Source organism: Bufo gargarizans, chromosome 1 (assembly GCF_014858855.1).
Source record: "Bufo gargarizans isolate SCDJY-AF-19 chromosome 1, ASM1485885v1, whole genome shotgun sequence".
Taxonomy (NCBI): Eukaryota; Metazoa; Chordata; class Amphibia; order Anura; family Bufonidae; genus Bufo; species Bufo gargarizans.
The window spans coordinates 94,360,754-94,380,311 of record NC_058080.1 but is presented as its reverse complement, the minus strand read 5'-3'; positions in this window follow the sequence as shown (position 1 = coordinate 94,380,311).

The window sequence follows — 19,558 nt, the reverse complement described above, 5'->3', positions numbered from 1 at the left end:
TGGTTTGCCATGCCGCAAACTTCTCATTAAATATGGAGATTAAGGGCTCAGTGTTCAAGGTGTACGCCAGAGGAGGGTCCCTAGTTATTATAATACCTAGGTATTTAAACCTATCAACCACCGGGAGATTGTAATATATTGTGTGCCAGCCCTCAGGCTTGAGGGGCATTAGAGCTGACTTGGACCAATTAATATGCAATCCAGAGAAACGACCAAAATTTTCGATCAACTCAATCGCTCTGGGTAGTGACTGTTCCGCCCTGTCCATAAAAAGGATCAGGTCGTCAGCATAGAGACCAACCCTATCCTCTCTATCCTCTAAGGAGATACCTCTATAGATCTCGTCCTGTCTCAGTCTAATTGCTAGATGTTCTATTGCGACTGCAAACAGGAGGGGCGATAGAGGACACCCTTGCCTTGTCCCTCTAGCTAGCTCAAAGTAATCTGAGAGTGCTCCATTCACTAGTACATTAGCTCTAGGCTGTTTATATAACATCTGCACCCATTTGATGAATACCGGGCCAAAACCGAAGCAGCCTAACACTTCCAGTAAATACGGCCACTCCACCGAGTCAAAGGCCTTGGCCGTATCCAGAGAGGCCAAGACCCATGGTTTATCTAGAGCTCTGCCCAATTGCGTGATAACTTGCGCCCTTCTAATATTATTGGATGTGGATCTCCCAGGTATGAAACCAGATTGGTCCAGGTGTACAACAGAGGCGACTACCCTATTTAGTCTATTGGCGATTATTTTCGTAAGAACTTTATAGTCCAGATTCAGTAAGGATATAGGCCTATATGAGCCACATTCCAGTGGGTCCTTATCTGGTTTCAGAATTACCACTATGGTGGCATCATAAAAGGAGTCCGGGAGTTTCTGCTGGGTTTTAGCCGCTTGTAGCATGATTTCCATTCTGGGAGCCAAAATAGCGCTATATCTGTTGTACACCTCAATCGGAATTCCATCCGGGCCGGGAGCCTTGCCAGTCGTCAGACCTCTCATAGCTTCCTGAATCTCATCTAGTGTGAAGTCCCCCTCTAGCATGTCCCTATCTTCAGTACACAGTTGGGGGTGGGTCACCTCCTGTAGGTAATCTGCGAGCTCCTGGGGTGAATACTGCACAGCTGAGCTATATGTCTTGATAGAATTCCTGGAATCTAACAATAATATCTGATGACTTTTCCTTTATCTCGCCATCTGTCCCCTTGATACGGAGAACTGGCGGGGCCGAGGCATTGTTTCTAGCAATATGGGCGAGTAGCTTACCTGCCTGTCCCCCCTGCTCAAATGACTGTTGTTTTAGAAAAAAGAGTTTTCGGTCGCTCTTCACCTGCAGATGTTGCATATATTGCCGCCCTTTAAGGAGCCAATCTAACCTGTTTACCTCGGAGGGGTTGTCAGTGAAAGCAGCTTCAGCCGCCTTACAAGCTTCCTGAAGCCCTATTTCCGTGCGGTGAGATTCTTTCTTAATAAATGCTATTGATGACTTAATACACCCCCTCAGGTAAGCTTTCAACGTTTCCCATATCAGTAACTCATCAGTGGTGTCCCCCTGCACCTCAAAAAACATATGGAGTTGATCCGGGATCCGGTCATTAGAGCCCATCAGAGTTAGCCAGAAGGGGTGTATACGCATCTTATTCCCAGTCTCCCGCCCATCCGCGAGGGAGAGTCTAGCTACCAGAGGAGCGTGATCAGAAGGTCCCTGCGGGCAGTACTCAATACTTTCCAGATCAGTAAGAGACAGTGCATTACCCATGATGTAATCTATCCTAGACAATGCACCCCTAGAAGGGGTGAAGCACGAGTACTGCACCACCAGGGGGTGTCTCTCCCGCCACAAGTCGAGCCATCCCATCTCAGTAGCTACTCTATGAAGTGCTGATGTGGACCTAGTGGATATCTCCACTCTTGCTGGGTCCCGGAACTTGTCTAGGTCTGAGTTCATTAGCATATAAAATCTCCCATACATAACAGTCTAACATTCGGGTACTGTACAACAAAGCTCACTACTGCCTGTAGGACAGAAGTGCTGGCTGGTGGAGGATTATACACGTTAATGATGACGTATGGGGTGCAGTTGATATAAGCATACAGAAATATGAACCGTCCGTCCGGATCTACAACAGACCTCTGCAATTCCCACCTAAGGCTACTATGCACTAGGACCGCTACCCCTCTAGAGTATGAGTTCCCATATGCATTGGCGCTCCACTGCACCCACGGCTTCTTTATTCTGTTACCCGTTTCTATCGTCAGATGGGTCTCTTGCAGGCCCAGGATATGTGGAGCAAACCGGCGCACATGTGAAAACACTGCTATTCTCTTCCTGGGACCTCCCAGACCCCTAACGTTCCAGGACATTACTTTTAGAGCTGCCATTTTATCCTAAAATCCATAAAATGCATAATGATGTCGCTGTGAGAATATTGACGGAGCGTTCCACTCTGCCTCTCCTCCTGCATGCCTGCTACACACTGTACCATAGAAATTGTATGTACCACAACAGCAAACATAGAAAGAAAAAAAAAGGAACAGGAAAAATAAAAATATCTGAACATATAAACCACTGGCAATTAGCAGGACAGGGCCTGCTTTTTGATGACCGTGTATACGGACACCCGCACGGTGTAAATGGATGTTAACCCAGTGCAGGTAATCTCCGGGTGGGACCCTTGATCATGCTCTGCTAAACAGCCCGATAATCACTAATACTAGTGCAGAAACTAAACATTTCAATTGAGTAGTCACTCAGCATATCTCTGAAAAGAAACGTGGCAGTTATACGATACCCATGGCATGCCACCACAAGCGGAGTCCAGCTTTAAGCAACAACACAGGGCAGCGTCCATCCCAGATCCACTCACGATAGGTAAACGGCGCGAAGATCTCGAGGCTACTCAGGCCTAAGTCTCGGTCTGCCAGCAGCCCACTCATCAGCTTCTCTCGGATCCGTGAAGAACAAGGATTTCCCGCCATCCACAATCCGGAGCCGTGCAGGATACGACATGGAGTACTGGACATTCATCTCACGCAGCTTCCTCTTGACCGCCACAAAGGTAGATCTTTTTTTCTGTAGCTCCGCCGAAAAATCAGGAAATAGAGAAATCCTGGCATTGTTGTGAGACAGGTCTGCGCTGTTCTGGCTAGATTAAGCAGCATATCTCTGTCCTTCCAATTCAGGAGTCTGGCTAGCAGGGGTCTGGGGGGGGCCCCCGGTGGGGGAGGCCTGGCTGGGACTCTATGGGCCCTCTCTACAGCATACATTGCTGAAAACGCAGCCCCTGGGAACGTAGATTTGAACCAATTTTCTATGAAGGACGCCGGATCACTACCTTCAGCCTTTTCCGGAAGGCCTAGTATTCGGATATTGTTGCGTCTCGATCTATTCTCTAAATCGTCGCACTTTTGCTGCCATAGTTGAACTTTCTGTTCTAAATCTGAAAGTTTGACTTGCATGGGTCTAGTGATATCTTCCAGCTCGGACACCCTGTGCTCCGTTTCTCTTGCCCTCTCCCTCAGCTGCTGCACATCATGCCTGAGGAGCCCGACATCCACTTTCACCTCCTCAATCTTACTTGTGAGGGAGGTCTGGCACATGGAGATCGCCGTGAGCAGCTGTTCATGGGCTGCTTTAGGTGAGAGTTCTGGCTCTTCCTCACTCAGGGGATCTTGCTGCAGGGACGGATTCCCGCGGGTCGCGTGTGTGCGCACGTTGGAAGGAGTTGCGGCGCCATGCTGTGACTCGGCTCTTGCATACTCCTTAAGCCGCTCCGCCGCCGCCTGCCCCTTGCTTGGGCTCATTTTGTTCCTCCGGGTGCTCCCCTTTCGTTTCTGGACTTGCCACTCAATGTTTACGGCTGATTAGCAGACAGGATTGATGAGGATTATAGTCGGGTCTCGGAGCGGCGCTCAGAAGCGTGCGCTCATACCGGAAGTCGGTCACGCCCCCCGAACTATGGGTTTTTATATCTCGTTGCCACCAACCTAAGGCTGGATCCAGAGGGCGGCTGTCGATGGGTTGGCTGCAAGAATGATCTCATATCCGAAGTGACCAACACATCTTCAAACCACCATATATTTGCATGCACTGTAGGATTGGTACTCGCAACTGTTTCTCTGTGGGTGGAAATTCCTCTGCCAACGCCTGCAACAGCAGAATGCAGCATCTTTCGAAGCAAGGTCTGGAAATGCTGCATTCTGACAGCCCTCTGTGATGCCGGTAACATGTCCACCATTTTGTACCGGGGGTCTAAGTACGTTGCCACCCAGTACTGTTCCTTGCCCTTTATGCTTTTTATACGGGGGTCCCTCTTCTAACACTGGAGTAAGAAGGCCCCAATTTGCACTAAATTGGAAGCGGTGGAGCTACCTGGCTCCTGCTTATCGCCCAGGAGAATGTCATCCTCGTTCTCCCCCCCCCCCATCCACGGACAACACCAGGGATCCCAGAAAAGTTTAAAGCCTGCTCTACTTGCTCCTTCTCCTCCACCCAGGAACCATCCTCCTTATACTCCTCTTAAGACTCCTGCTGACTTGTCTCAGATGGAGTAGCTCCCTCTGGGAATTCATTCAGCATTGCGACTTCCTCATCTTCCTGCTCCTCCATGGATTGATCAATGACACAATGCAATGCACGCTCCAGAAAAAAGCCGTAAGGTACGATGTCTCTGATGGCTCCCTGGCTGCGACTGACCAGTTTGGTGATCTCATCAAATGGCCGCAGAAGTCTGCATGCGTCGCGCATGAGCAGCCAATGGTGCAGTGAAAATAAAACAAGCTCCCCAGAACCTGTCCTGCTGCAGAGTTCATACAGGTAGTCATTAACGACACGTTTTTGCTGGAGCAGTCTATCAAGCATATACAGACGTGGACAAAATTGTTGGTACCCTTTGGTCAATGAAAGAAAAAGTCACAATGGTCACAGAAATAACTTTAATCTGACAAAAGTAATAATAAATTAAAATTCTATAAATGTTAACCAATGAAAGTCAGACATTGTTTTTCAACCATGCTTCAACAGAATTATGTAAAAAAATAAACTCATGAAACAGGCATGGACAAAAATGATGGTACCCCTAACTTAATATTTTGTTGCGCAACCTTTTGAGGCAATCACTGCAATCAAACGCTTCCTGTAACTGTCAATGAGACATCTGCACCTCTCAGCAGGTATTTTGGCCCACTCCTCATGAGCAAACTGCTCCAGTTGTGTCCGGTTTGAAGGGTGCCTTTTCCAGACTGCATGTTTCAGCTCCTTCCAAAGATGCTCAATAGGATTGAGGTCAGGGCTCATAGAAGGCCACTTTAGAATAGTCCAATTTTTTCCTCTTAGCCATTCTTGGGTGTTTTTAGCGGTGTGTTTTGGGTCATTGTCCTGTTGCAAGACCCATGACCTGCGACTGAGACCAAGCTTTCTGACACTGGCTAGTACATTTCTCTCTAGAATTCCTTGATAGTCTTGAGATTTCATTGTACCCTGCACAGATTCAAGACACCCTGTGCCAGACGCAGCAAAGCAGCCCCAGAACATAACAGAGCCTCCTCCATGTTTCACAGTAGGGACAGTGTTCTTTTCTTGATATGCTTCATTTTTTCGTCTGTGAACATACAGCTGATGTGCCTTGGCAAAAACTTCGATTTTTGTCTCATCTGTCCACAGGACATTCTCCCAGAAGCTTTGTGGCTTGTCAACATGTAGTTTGGCATATTCCAGTCTTGCTTTTTTATGATTCGTTTTCAACAATGGTGTCCTCCTTGGTCGTCTCCCATGTAGTCCACTTTGGCTCAAACAACGACGGATGGTGCGATCTGACACTGATGTTCCTTGAGCATGAAGTTCACCTTGAATCTCTTTAGAAGTCTTTCTAGGCTCTTTTGTTACCATTCGGATTATCCGTCTCTTAGATTTGTCATCAATTTTCCTCCTGCGGCCACGTCCAGGGAGGTTGGCTACAGTCCCATGGATCTTAAACTTATGAATAATATGTGCAACTGTACTCACAGGAACATCTAGTTGCTTGGAGATGGTCTTATAGCCTTTACCTTTAACATGCTTGTCTATAATTTTCTTTCTGATCTCTTGAGACAGCTCTTTCCTTTGCTTCCTCTGGTCCATGTCGAGTGTGGTACACACCATATCACCAAACAACACAGTGATTACCTGGAGCCATATATATAGGCCCAATGGCTGATTACAAGGTTGTAGACACCTGTGATGCTAATTAGTGGACACACCTTGAATTAACATGTCCCTTTGGTCACATTATGTTCTGTGTTTTCTAGGGGTACCATCATTTTTGTCCATGCCTGTTTCATGAGTTTATTTTTTTACATAATTCTGTTGAAGCATGGTTGAAAAACAATGTCTGACTTTCATTGGTTAACATTTATAGAATTTTAATTTATTATTACTTTTGTCAGATTAAAGTTATTTCTGTGACCATTGTGACTTTTTCTTTCATTGACCAAAGGGTACCAACAATTTTGTCCACGTCTGTACATGGTAGAGTTCTAGCACGTCGGGCAGTCACAAATCAGATGTCTGATGAGCAAATGGTGTCGCTACTGAACGTCAGCAAGGCCAGCCATGGCCTTGTAAGATCTTCTAAAATGGCCTGAGATTTTCCTGGCCTGCCCTAATACGTTCTGGACCCCGGGTTATTTGGCAACAAATCACTGTACGACTAAGTTCAGGATGTGTGCCATGCACGGCATGTGTGTCATTTTGCCCTGTTTCAGTGCGCTCAGTATATTGGCACCGTTGTCGCACATCACTTTACCAACTGTCAAATTAAGTGGAGTTAGCCACTGATTGGCCTGTGACCGCAGAGCTGAAAGCAGTGCAGGAACGGTGTGGCTCTTGGGTTCCAGGCACAACAGCCGCAGCACAGCATGGCAACGTCTCACCTGGCACGTAAAATAGGTTCTGGGGAGCTGGGGGGGTGCAACGGAAGAGGCGGTAGCAGTGGAAAAGGATGAGTCAGCTGAGGAGGAGATGGAGAATGAAGTAGGAGGAGGAGAAGAAGAGGCAGGCCTGCATACAATCCGTGGCGGTAACACCAAATCCACATGGTTGACACCGGTTGCATGCTATAAGAAGGTTCACCCAGTGGGCAGTAAAAGTCATGTACCTTCCCTGCCTGTGTTTGCTAGACCACGTGTCTGTGGTCAGATGTATCACTTGTTGCTGAACATGGCCCTATAGCTCTGGGATGCCCTTCTGGGAGAAATATTTCCTTCCAGGAACCTTCCAGTGCGGTGTGCCAATGGCCACAAATTTTCTAAAGGCCTCCAAGTCCACCAGTTTATATTGCAGTAGTTGGCGGGCTAGCAGTTCCGACAAGCCGGCGGTCAGCCGTTCGGCAAGAGGGTTATCTGGCGTCATCAACTTTTTACACTCAAACATTTGGGCCACGGAAGCCGGCCTTCTGCCAGATGAAAGCGACGACGGTGCGGTGTAAGGTGGAGTAGAGGACAAATAGGAGGAGAGAGGAGAAGGAGAAGAGGCAGGACGTGGAGCATTGGGAGTGTGGCTTTGTGGGTTCTGATGGTGTTGCTCCCATTGGGCTCAGTAATGGGAGGCCAGGTGCCTTCTTAAGGCAGTTGTCCCTAGATGAGTGTTGAGCTTACTGCGACTCATGCGTTGACAGCACAGGCTGCAGATGGCAACACTATTGTCAGCAGCTGACACGTTAAAAAAAGCCCTCACTGCTGAGCCATGTGCCGGCATCCTGGGAGCGCCAGATGTCATTGTGCATGGTGGATGGCTCTCTCCAGATACATTTGCAGTCTGCTTTTTGCCTCTTGTGCACTACGAGTTCTGCCTGCTTCTCCTCCTTGTCCTCCCTATCTGCTGCTCTGTGGGCACCCATGGGATGTCCATCAACACGTTATCATTGTCACCTTCACAACCACTCACATTAGAGATCTCGCAGTAGGCAGCAACAGCGCTGGGTGGCGGCTGTTGCTACTTCCTCTTCCTGATCCGATGCCAAAAATGGCTGCGCATCGGTAAGGTCTGGGAATGGATGGGAAAATAATTCCTATGACTTGAGTGGAGGGGCTATGGTGGTGGTGGTGGTGTCTTTGCGGGTGCCTACAGCAGAGAGTGAGGAGGGTGCTGATACAGAGGATGAGGAGGGTGCCAAAAAGGAACCACTCAACCAACTCTGGTGAGTCCTTTGACGTAATCGCACACATCTTCTCCAACTTCCCACTTAGGCTCCGGCCTGGTGCACCTGCCCATCCCCTACCACTCCTGCAGAATGGCCTGCCTCTTCCTCTGCCTGTCATTTTCAAACTGACCCTGTGACAAAGTCCCTATAGAAGAGCCGTATTTGTGGAAGCAGGTACAGTGGCGGAAATAATTATTTGACCCCTCACTGATTTTGTAAGTTTGTCCAATGACAAAGAAATGAAAAGTCTCAGAACAGTATCATTTCAATGGTAGGTTTATTGTAACAGTGGCAGATAGCACATCAAAAGGAAAATCGAAAAAATAACTTTAAATAAAAGATAGCAACTGATTTGCATTTCATTGAGTGAAATAAGTATTTGAACCCTCTAACAAAAAAAGACTTAATACTTGGTGGAAAAACCCTTGTTTGCAAGCACAGAGGTCAACGTTTCTTGTAATTGATGACCAAGTTTGCGCACATTTTAGGAGGAATGTTGGTCCACTCCTCTTTGCAGATCATCTCTAAATCCCTAAGGTTTCGAGGCTGTCTCTGTGCAACTCTGAGCTTGAGCTCCCTCCATAGGTTTTCGATTGGATTAAGGTCCGGAGACTGACTAGGCCACTCCATGACCTTAATGTGCTTCTTCTTGAGCCACTCCTTTGTTGCCTTTGCTGTATGTTTTGGGTCATTGTCGTGCTGGAACACCCATCCACGACCCATTTTCAGTTTCCTGGCAGAGGGAAGGAGGTTGTCGCTCAGGATTTCACGATACATGGCTCCGTCCATTTTCCCGTTTATGCGAATAAGTTGTCCTGTGCCCTTAGCAGAAAAACACCCCCAAAGCAAAATGTTTCCACCCCCATGCTTGACGGTGGGGACGGTGTTTTGGGGGTCATAGGCAGCATTTTTCTTCCTCCAAACACAGCGAGTTGAGTTAATGCCAAAGAGCTCTATTTTGGTCTCATCAGACCACAGCACCTTCTCCCAGTCACTCTCTGAATCATTCAGGTGTTCATTGGCAAACTTCAGACGGGCCTGCACATGTGCCTTCCTGAGCAGGGGGACCTTGCGAGCCCTGCAGGATTTTAATCCATTGCGGTGTAATGTGTTTCCAATGGTTTTCTTGGTGACTGTGGTCCCTGCTAATTTGAGGTCATTAACTAACTCCTCCCGTGTAGTTCTAGGATGCTTTTTCACCTTTCTCAGAACCATTGACACCCCACGAGGTGAGATCTTGCGTGGAGCCCCAGAGCGAGGTCGATTGATGGTCATTTTGTGCTCCTTCCATTTTCGAACAATCGCACCAACAGTTGTCACCTTCTCTCCCAGCTTCTTGCTAATGGTTTTGTAGCCCATTCCAGCCTTGTGCAGGTCTACAATTTTGTCTCTGACATCCTTGGACAGCTCTTTGGTCTTTCCCATGTTGGAGAGTTTGGAGTCTGCTTGATTGATTGATTCTGTGGACAGGTGTCTTTTATACAGGTGACTAGTTAAGACAGGTGTCCTTAATGAGGGTGACTAATTGAGTAGAAGTGTCTAACCACTCTGTGGGAGCCAGAACTCTTAATGGTTGGTAGGGGTTCAAATACTTATTTCACTCAATGAAATGCAAATCAGTTGCTATCTTTTATTTAAAGTTATTTTTTCGATTTTCCTTTTGATGTGCTATCTGCCACTGTTACAATAAACCTACCATTGAAATGATACTGTTCTGAGACTTTTCATTTCTTTGTCATTGGACAAACTTACAAAATCAGTGAGGGGTCAAATAATTATTTCCGCCACTGTATATAGAACCCTTTCATGAGTATTTGATGGAAGCAGGTATATCAAAACCCTTAATCAGTTTATTTTGGGGCAACAGGTATATCACACCAGTTGCAATTGGTTATTCCAAATTTGTTTGTCCCTCTGTATACCTGCGGTATCTCAGCAGAACCGCACACAAATGCTGCACAATACAAATGCACTATATAGAAAGTATATTATAGGATCTTTACTCACTGCTTCCTGGTCCTCCACTCGGCTGTCTGCTGTGCAGGGCTGCGCACCATGTGACCTCACTGTGCGCAGCCTTCACAGCTTACAGCCAAAAAACAGGAAGAAGAGAGAAAGCGCTGGTGGTGAGGAGCAGCGGCGTCCAGGAGCAGGAGAGGTAAGTTATTTATTTTATTTGCACTGATGGCTGACATGGGGGGTCATGATGGCTGACATGGGGCTTGATGGCTGACTGATGGGGGGCTGATGGCTGACATGGTGGTCTGATGGCTGACATGGGGGTCATGATGGCTGACATGGGGGCTTGATGGCTGACTGATGGGGGGCTGATGGCTGACATGTGGTCTGAAGGCTGACATAGGGGTCTGATGGCTGACATGGGGGCATGATGGCTGACATGGGGGCATGATGGCTGACATGGGGGCATGATGGCTGACATGGGGTGCATGATGGCTGACATGGGGGCTGATGGCTGACATGGGGGCTGATGGCTGACATGGGGGGCTGATGGCTGACATCGGGGGCTGATCTGAGGCTTTGGGGGGCTGATCTGAGGTCTTATTAACATTGGGGGTCTGATTTAGTGCTGTGAGCAGAGGTCTGATTAACATTGGGGGTCTGATTGCTGGTCTGACCTGAGGTGTAATGGATAATATTTTTTTCTTATTATCCTCCTCTAAAACCTAGATGCATCTTATGGGCTGTCTTATAGGGCGAAAAATACGTTATATCGCACCCCTGCCTCAGTCAGTTTTTTTGGGGGGCAACTGGTATATCATATCAGTTGCAATTAGTTGTTCCAATAGTGTTTGTCCCTCTGTATAGCTGCTGTATCTCAGCAGTAGTGTTGAGCACGAATATTCAAATATCAAATTTTTATCGCAGATATTGCCACTTCGAGAATTCACAATTTAGAATATAGTACTATACCGTATATTCGTTATATCGAATATTCAGCATTTTTTTCCATCTGAACACATGATTTCTCTCTGCTTCTTCCTTGTGGGCCAATGAGAAGGAAGTTCCCAACAATACTTAGTGCACCAATCAGTAATCTGTAGTCAGACCTGCTAAAATATGAAGTTGCACATAGTGCGAAAAAATATTCTAATCACTGCCGATTAGTGCAATTGAAGATAAAAGAGAAATAGGAGGCAGCGCCTCATGTGTGGTATTGTGTGATAATAGGTGCAAGAGATGGATAAAAAACTCTTACCAGAAGGTGTTGTGAAAAGTCACAACACCTATATGAAGCTTGTGCTGATTTTCCCGATCAGCGTGCGGGGTGCCTGCGCTGCTGCCTAGGTTCCAGCCCCGTGCCTTGGAAGCTTTCGTCGGGGAGAAGTAAGTTGCAGAAGAAGAAAGAAGATGAACCTTTGGATGGCGCTGTCAGCAGGAGTCAGAAGCAGGTAGGTATTGATAACAATACTTTTATTTTCAGTCAACGCGTTTCAGGGTCCTCCGCCCCTGAAACGCGTTGACTGAAAATAAAAGTATTGTTATCAATACCTACCTGCTTCTGACTCCTGCTGACAGCGCCATCCAAAGGTTCATCTTCTTTCTTCTTCTGCGATTAGTGCAATTGCAAATATATTGCGAATAAATCAATTGTAATGTTCTGCCGTGCCAACCATTTTCTACAGTCTCAGGAAACTTATACCAGCTTGAAAAATGTAGCCAAAATGACCCATGCCTGTATTTTGTGTTACGAATTTGCATTACGCGATTCTTACATTGCCGATTTTTTGCATTCAATAAAATAATATCAAATTCTTGAAATTTGCAAATATATGACGAATATTCTACAAAATATTTGTGAAATATCGCGAATTCGAATATAGCCCCTGCCGCTCATCACTACTCAGCAGAACCGCACACAAATGCTGCAGAATACAAATGCACTATATAGAAAGTATATTATAGGTATATCACACCCCTGCCTCAATCAGTTTTTTTGGGGGGCAACTGGTATATCACACCAGTTGCAATGAGTTGTTCCAATAGCGTTTGTTCCTCTGTATAGCTGCAGAAACGCACACAACTGCTGCACAATACAAATGCACTATAATATACTTTCTATGTTAGAAAGTATATTTTAAGTATATCACACCTCTCAGTATGTCACACGGATCTATAGCACATCTATACCAGTCCTTAAAAGGACTTTTGTGGCCCTATTAGCTAGCGTTTTGGTGTCTCTAACAGTCTTTCCCTGCTCCACACAGCAACCTCTCCCTACACTGGCAAAAGACTAAATGTAAAATGGTGCCCAGATCAGGTTTATTTATAAGGTATGGGGTATGTCCATGTGCTGAAACATCTCAATTGTCTGTCCTGTCCCACCTGATGGATGTGTCATAGGCCAAAGTTCGGCACAATGCTAAATAATATGACGCCAGTGGACATCGCCATATGTTCGCATGTTTGGCGAACCACGAACGAGCAATGTTCGACGCAAAACGAACGCCCGGCGAACCACAAGGCCATCTCTACTAAAGACCAGTGTCCAATCTTCCCTTCATCTCTAAACTCCTGGAGCATCTGGTCTACTCTCGCCTCATCCGCTATCTCTCCACTAACTATCTCCTTGATCCAATACAATCTGCTTTTCGCAGCCTACATTGTACAGAAACTGCTTTCACCAAAGTGACAAATGACCTCCTAAGAGCAAAATGCAATGGTCACTACTCTCTGCTCATTCTCATTGACCTCTCTACAGCTTTTGACATTATAGAACACCATCTTCTACTCATCATGCTCAAATCTATTGGCCAAAAGGACACTACCCTCTTCTGGTTTTCTACTGCCCTCTACTCCGATGCCTCCACTCTGTGCCAGTCACTGCACTAGTTGCCCATACAGTATATAATCCAATTTAAACTGCTTGTTCTCACCCACAAAGCTCTCCACATTGGTGCACCCCCCTAGATTTCTTCCCTCATCTCTGTTTACCACCCTACCCGTACTCTACGCTCTGAAAATGATTTACAACTGACATCCACCATAATCCGAACCAAGACTTCTCCCGACCTGCACAAGTTATCTGGCATGCCTTACTCCCAAATCCACAGTTTTGAGCACTCCCTAAAAACACATCTTTTTAGGGTGGCCTATCACATCCCCTTATCTAACTCCTCTCCATAGATAGCCCATTTATCATAATTTTCTGAACCTGATTCTCCACCAAACTCTCCAGCACACCCATGCACCCAGAAGCACTAGAGATGTAGGCTGGTGACTGGCTCGTGCAGCTTTATTTGTACTCCTATTTGTCTGGACTATTGTACAAAACAAGCACTTTTACCTTTTGTGTCAACCCTTTCCTCTCATAGATTGTAAGCTCTTGTGAGCAGGTCCTCATTCCTCTGGTTCTAATTATTGACTTGTCTGTTACTGTATGTACATGAATCCCTGGACTATAAAGCGCTGTGGAATATGTTGGTGCTATACAAATAATAATTATTAATATTATTATTATAAGTGCTGACATGCAGTTCTCTTAGCTTAGGGGAGCAGGTAGAAGCAGGAGCCTGCTCCCCTCAGCTAATCCTGCCATAGTACATGGGTACAGAGTACCCATGTGCTATGCCAGGAGTTAGTAATCCTCCGGGGAGTACGGACAGGAGCAGCAATATGCGCTACTGCCCGTACTCACAGCGCTGCTGCAGCCCTATTCATAAATTTCACCCACTGAGCAGGGTTAGGTAGGAAAAACACTAAGAGAAATACAAAATTAGTAAATAAAGTGTATTGGAATTTTTATTTTATTTTTTAGGTCATTAGGGACATCATATTAGCATTTATATTAAAGGTTTAGTTACTCATTCATTTTCACAAGTGGCAATAGGAGAAAAAGCACTCAAAACTCTGTTACTTAATTTTTCCTGAGTACAACAATAACCATATATGTGGTCGTAAACTGCTGTTTGGGCACACTGCAGGGTTCAGAAGAGAAAGAGTGCTGTGTGCATTTGAGGCCTAGTTTGGTGATGTATACAGCGCTGGCCAACAGTTTTTATTTTTTTGAGACAAAGTACATATTTTTTTTACTTTTTATTTTAGGTCCAATATGGGACTTTGACTTTTCAGGGTCTGATCCCTGTTTTAATGCAGCACAATACATGCTGTTGTCTGGGCCTCATAGACTTCCATACATAGCAGGCTCAGAGGCCTTTGTAAGGCTTCCAGGTGCTATGGCAACTATCGACACCCCACAATCGCATTGCAATGCCTCATTCACACAGTCAGTGTGAGAGGCAGAGCCCTGTTGAATGGACTTGACCTCCCCCACCAAGTAATTTCAATTGGATCATGAAGAGTATATGTACCAAGCTTGGTTCAAAGCTATCAGGACCTATGAAGAACAAACAAACAAACTTTCACTTATAGATAGATGACGATTTTGCTGTATATTATATAAAATACTAGCAGAAGGACTGGTATATTTCAACTATTTCATTTAATGTTTCTGTGTCTCATTAAAAGATATCGACAGTATCCCCATAACAGTGACCTCTACAGCACCACGCCCCCTTAACAATGAACTCCACAGTCCCTCACCCCTTAACACTGCCCCCCACAGTGCCCTGCCTCTTTAAAATGGGACCTTCACAGCAGTCCACCCCTAACAGTGATTTTCACAGCATCCCACTCCCTTGACATTGACCTCCTCATCCCACTCCCTTGACACTGCCCGTCCCATTAACAATGACCTCCACTGTGCCCGCATCTTTAACAGTGACCTCCACAGCACCCGCCCCTTTAACAGAGACCTCAAAAGTGCCCACCCCTTTAACAGTGACCTCCACAGCACACTGCCCTTTTAACAGTAACATCAACAGTGGCCGCCTCTTTAACAGTGACCTACATAGTGCCCTGCCCCTTTAACAGAAACCTCCACAGTGTCCGCCCCATTAACATTGACCTCCACAGCACACGACTTATTGTCGTCCTGTAGCCCTAGCCTAAAGCTGACCTACAGTAGTGAAGAAAAAATGGCTTGGTTGTTATGGAAACCTGGAGTAAAACTGTGTGTATGTGGAGACTAAGGGCCTGCGAGCTTCTATTGGCTGATAAGGGACATGTGACCGTGTGTATGACATTTGGGATATGAAGGGAAAGACTTGCAGGCTTGTATTGGGTAATGCATTTCATATTTTGGGAATATCTCAGGAACGGTACGTCCTAGAAAGCTGAGTCTAAAAATCCGGTCTAAAACCTTACTGGAGACCTGATGTACCTGTGTGCCAAATTTGATGAAGATCGCTCCAGTCGTTTAATCGCGCATAAAGAACAGACAGACATACGTCGGGATAGAAAGACAGAAAGTCATTTTTATAATATAAGAGATAGGCTGGAAGGTCAGCAAGAAGCAAGACATTCCCTTTTAAAATCATCACAGATTTGCTGGTAAATGATCCTTTTTACTGCAAATAGGTCTACCAAAAAAAGAAGAAGCGAACAGTGCACAATCTCTTATGCAGCATATTCTCAGTGTCATAAAAACTGTGTCATCCTTGAAATCCGTAGAGATATGAGATATAATGACGTGCAAAAGGACAAAGCCAAGTTATCATTGTGAAGATTGTATGACCCACATGTCTCTCTGCATTTTGTATCAAGTCTTTCTTTAAAATCCACTTCACGGTTGCTTTATACGTCGCTGCTACAGAATGCTTCATGAAATACAGTCACAGAACAGGTGTTTTCATAGCTGATAGGAATATGCAATAGGGATAACATATTGGATCCTGCAGCCCTGGCTGTTGTAGATATGAATAACACTAGGATTAGTCCTAAATATATGAGGTTGAATCTTTGCAGTTTGTAGCTAGAGATGGCAAGTAGTGTTGATCAAGCACTATAGTGCTCGGGTGCTCGGGCCGAACACATCGGGATGCTCGGGTGCTCTACTGAGCACCCAAGTATAATAGAAGTCAATGGGAGAACCCGAGCATTAAACCAGGCACCCCCTGCTCTGAAGAGGGGAGGGTGCCTGGTTCATAGGAAAAGGTCAGAATTTGATGGAAACAGCACCGAAATGGTTCAGAAACAGCATGGGGAGGATGCAGTACGCTACTTTTACAGACTGACAATAATACGCTCAAAACCGAAGATAAATTCGATTTTAGAGGAAACATTGTTAGGAAACATTCTTTCCTGTATATTTAGTTGTATATAAAGAGTAAGTGCTGCCGAAAATTACGAGTAAGAGGTACTCCGATACAACCTGTATATAACATAAAGGAGGGCCTCATTCACATTGTGGTACAATTGTTCAGGTAGTGGGACTACACTCATAAAGCCAGGGGCATAACTGGAAGTGACTGGGCCCCACAGCAAATATTTGTAAGGGCCCCCCCCAGCGCGGTTCGCATCTCCCTCCTCCTGTGTAAACCCCACTCCTTTGGCACAGTGTAGCGGTATACTGTATATTGTGGGGCACAGTGTAGCGGTATACTGTATATTGTGGGGCACAGTGTAGAGGTATACTGTATATTGTGGGGCACAGTGTAGAGGTATACTGTATATTGTGGGGGCACAGTGTAGCGGTATACTGTATATTGTGGGGCACAGTGTAGAGGTATACTGTATATTGTGGGGCACAGTGTAGCGGTATACTGTATATTGTGGGGCACAGTGTAGAGGTATACTGTATATTGTGGGGCACAGTGTAGAGGTATACTGTATATTGTGGGGCAGAGTGTAGAGGTATACTGTATATTGTGTGGCACAGTGTAGCGGTATACTGTATATTGTGGGGCACAGTGTAGAGGTATACTGTATATTGTGGGGCACAGTGTAGCGGTATACTGTATATTGTGGGGCACAGTGTAGAGGTATACTGTATATTGTGGGGCACAGTGTAGAGGTATACTGTACATTGTGTGGCACAGTGTAGAGGTATACTGTATATTGTGTTGCACAGTGTAGAGGTATACTGTATATTGTGGGGCACAGTGTAGAGGTATACTGTATATTGTGTGGCACAGTGTAGAGGTATACTGTATATGTGTGGCACAGTGTAGAGGTATACTGGTGCACAGTGTAGAGGTATACTGTATATTGTGGGGCACAGTGTAGAGGTATACTGTATATTGTGTGGCACAGTGTAGAGGTATACTGTATATTGTGTGGCACAGTGTAGAGGTATACTGTATATTGTGGGGCACAGTGTAGCGGTATACTGTATATTGTGGGGCACAGTGTAGAGTATACTGTACATTGTGGGGCACAGTGTAGCGGTATACTGTATATTGTGGGGCACAGTGTAGAGGTATACTGTATATTGTGTGGCACAGTGTAGCGGTATACTGTATATTGTGGGGCACAGTGTAGAGGTATACTGTATATTGTGGGGGACAGTGTAGCGGTATACTGTATATTGTGGGGCACAGTGTAGGCTATATGTCTATAACATAAACATATTTCACATGAACACTTACAGTTACTTGACTTGGCCCTTGGGGATCTCGGACGCCACTTCCACACTTTGGCCGGAGGCTCGGTGGAGCTCATGTGTTTTATCCTAATGAGAAAGATTTTATAATAAGGATTTGGAGAAGGAGCAGAGGGATAGCAGAGCAGCGAGAGGCCGGTGCTGCTACTAGGGGGTCATACCATGGGGGAGTAATAAAGCCCACCATAATGCCCCCCAGTAGTAATAATTCTCCTTATAATGTGACAGTGCAAAAATACCCCCTTGTAATGCCCCCAGTTGAGCTAATGTCCCCATAGTGCCCCCATAATGTGCCAGTATAAAATACCCCTATATAGTGCCCCTAGTAAATTCCGCCATAGTGCTCCTCTCCCCCCTTCCTGCTAGTGCCCCCATAATGTACCAGTATAAAATGCCCCATATATAGTGCCCCAGTAGATTCCCCTCAGTGTCCGGCCTCTGATAGGCTGCCGGCCTAGTGTCCCCCATAATGCCCACCAATAATGTGCCAGTAAGTGTCCCCATAGATGCCCCCCATCATGTGCCAGTATCAAGTGCCTCTCCCCCCCCACATGTCCCAGTATCACAGTGCCATCTCCCCCCATGTGCCAGTATCAAGTGCCTCTCTCCTTCCCACCCCCCATGTGCCAGTATCATAGTGCCAAACCCCCCATGTGCCAGTATCAAGTGCCTCTCTCTTCCCCCCCATGTCCCATTATCATAGTGCCATCTCCCCCCCAAAAAGTGCCAGTATTAAGTGCCTCTCCCCCCCATGTGCCAGTATCATAGTGCCAACCCCCCCCCACATGCCAGTATCAAGTGCCTCTCTCCTCCCCCCCATGTCCCAGTATCATAGTGCCATCTCCCCCCCCACAAAAAAGTGCCAATATCAAGTGCCTCTCTCCCTCCCCCTCCCCATGTGCCAGTATCAGGTTCCTCTCTCCCCCCCCATGTGCCAGTATCAAGTGCCAACCCCCCCTCTCCCCTCCAGGTGCCAGTATCAGGTGCCTCTCCCCCCCCCCATGTCCCAGTATCATAGTGCCATCCCCCCCACAAAAAAAGTGCCAGTATCAAGTGCCTCTCTCCCTCCCCCCCACCCCACCCCATATGCCAGTATCAGGTGCCAACCCCTCTCCCCCCCATGTGCCAGTATCAGGTGCCTCTTCCCCCCCATGTGCCAGTATCAGGTGCCAACCCCCCCTCCCCCCAGGTGCCAGTATCAGGTGCCACTCTCCCTCCCCCCTATGCCAGTATCAGATGCCACTCTCCCTCCCCCCCATGCCAGTATCAGGTGCCAACCCCTCTCCCCCCCCATGTGCCAGTATCAGGTGCCTCTTCCCCCCCAGGTGCCAGTATCAGGTGCCAACCCCCCTCCCCCCATGTGCCAGTATCAGGTGCCACTGCCAGTATCAGGTGCCTCCCGCTCCCCCATGGCAGTAACAGTCGGGTATTAAAAAAATAATAATAAACACTTCTACTTACCTCCATGTCAGCGATGTGATGCAGCCTCTTCCTGTGTCCCGCCTTGTATTGGGTCCCGCCCTGTATGTCCATATATGGAGTCAGTGCTTGTATTTCAGAAAAGATTCTGCTGGGATTCGAACCCACGACCTTCTGCTTCAGTGCTATATCTCTATATATGACAGCTGCCCAGCAAACCCAGCTCTGCTACATCTATACACATGACAGCTGCCCAAACACACCCAGCACTGCGATATCTCTATATGACAGCTGCCCCAGCACACTCAGCTCTGCTATATCTCTATATATGATAGCTGCTCCAGCACACCCAGCTCTGCTACATCTATATATCTCTAAGTATTGCTATACAGTAGATAGATATATAGAGATATAGCAGAGCTGAGTGTGCTGGGGCAGCTGTCATGTGTATAGATGTAGCAGAGCTGGCTGTGTTTCGGCAGCTGTCATGTGTATAGATGT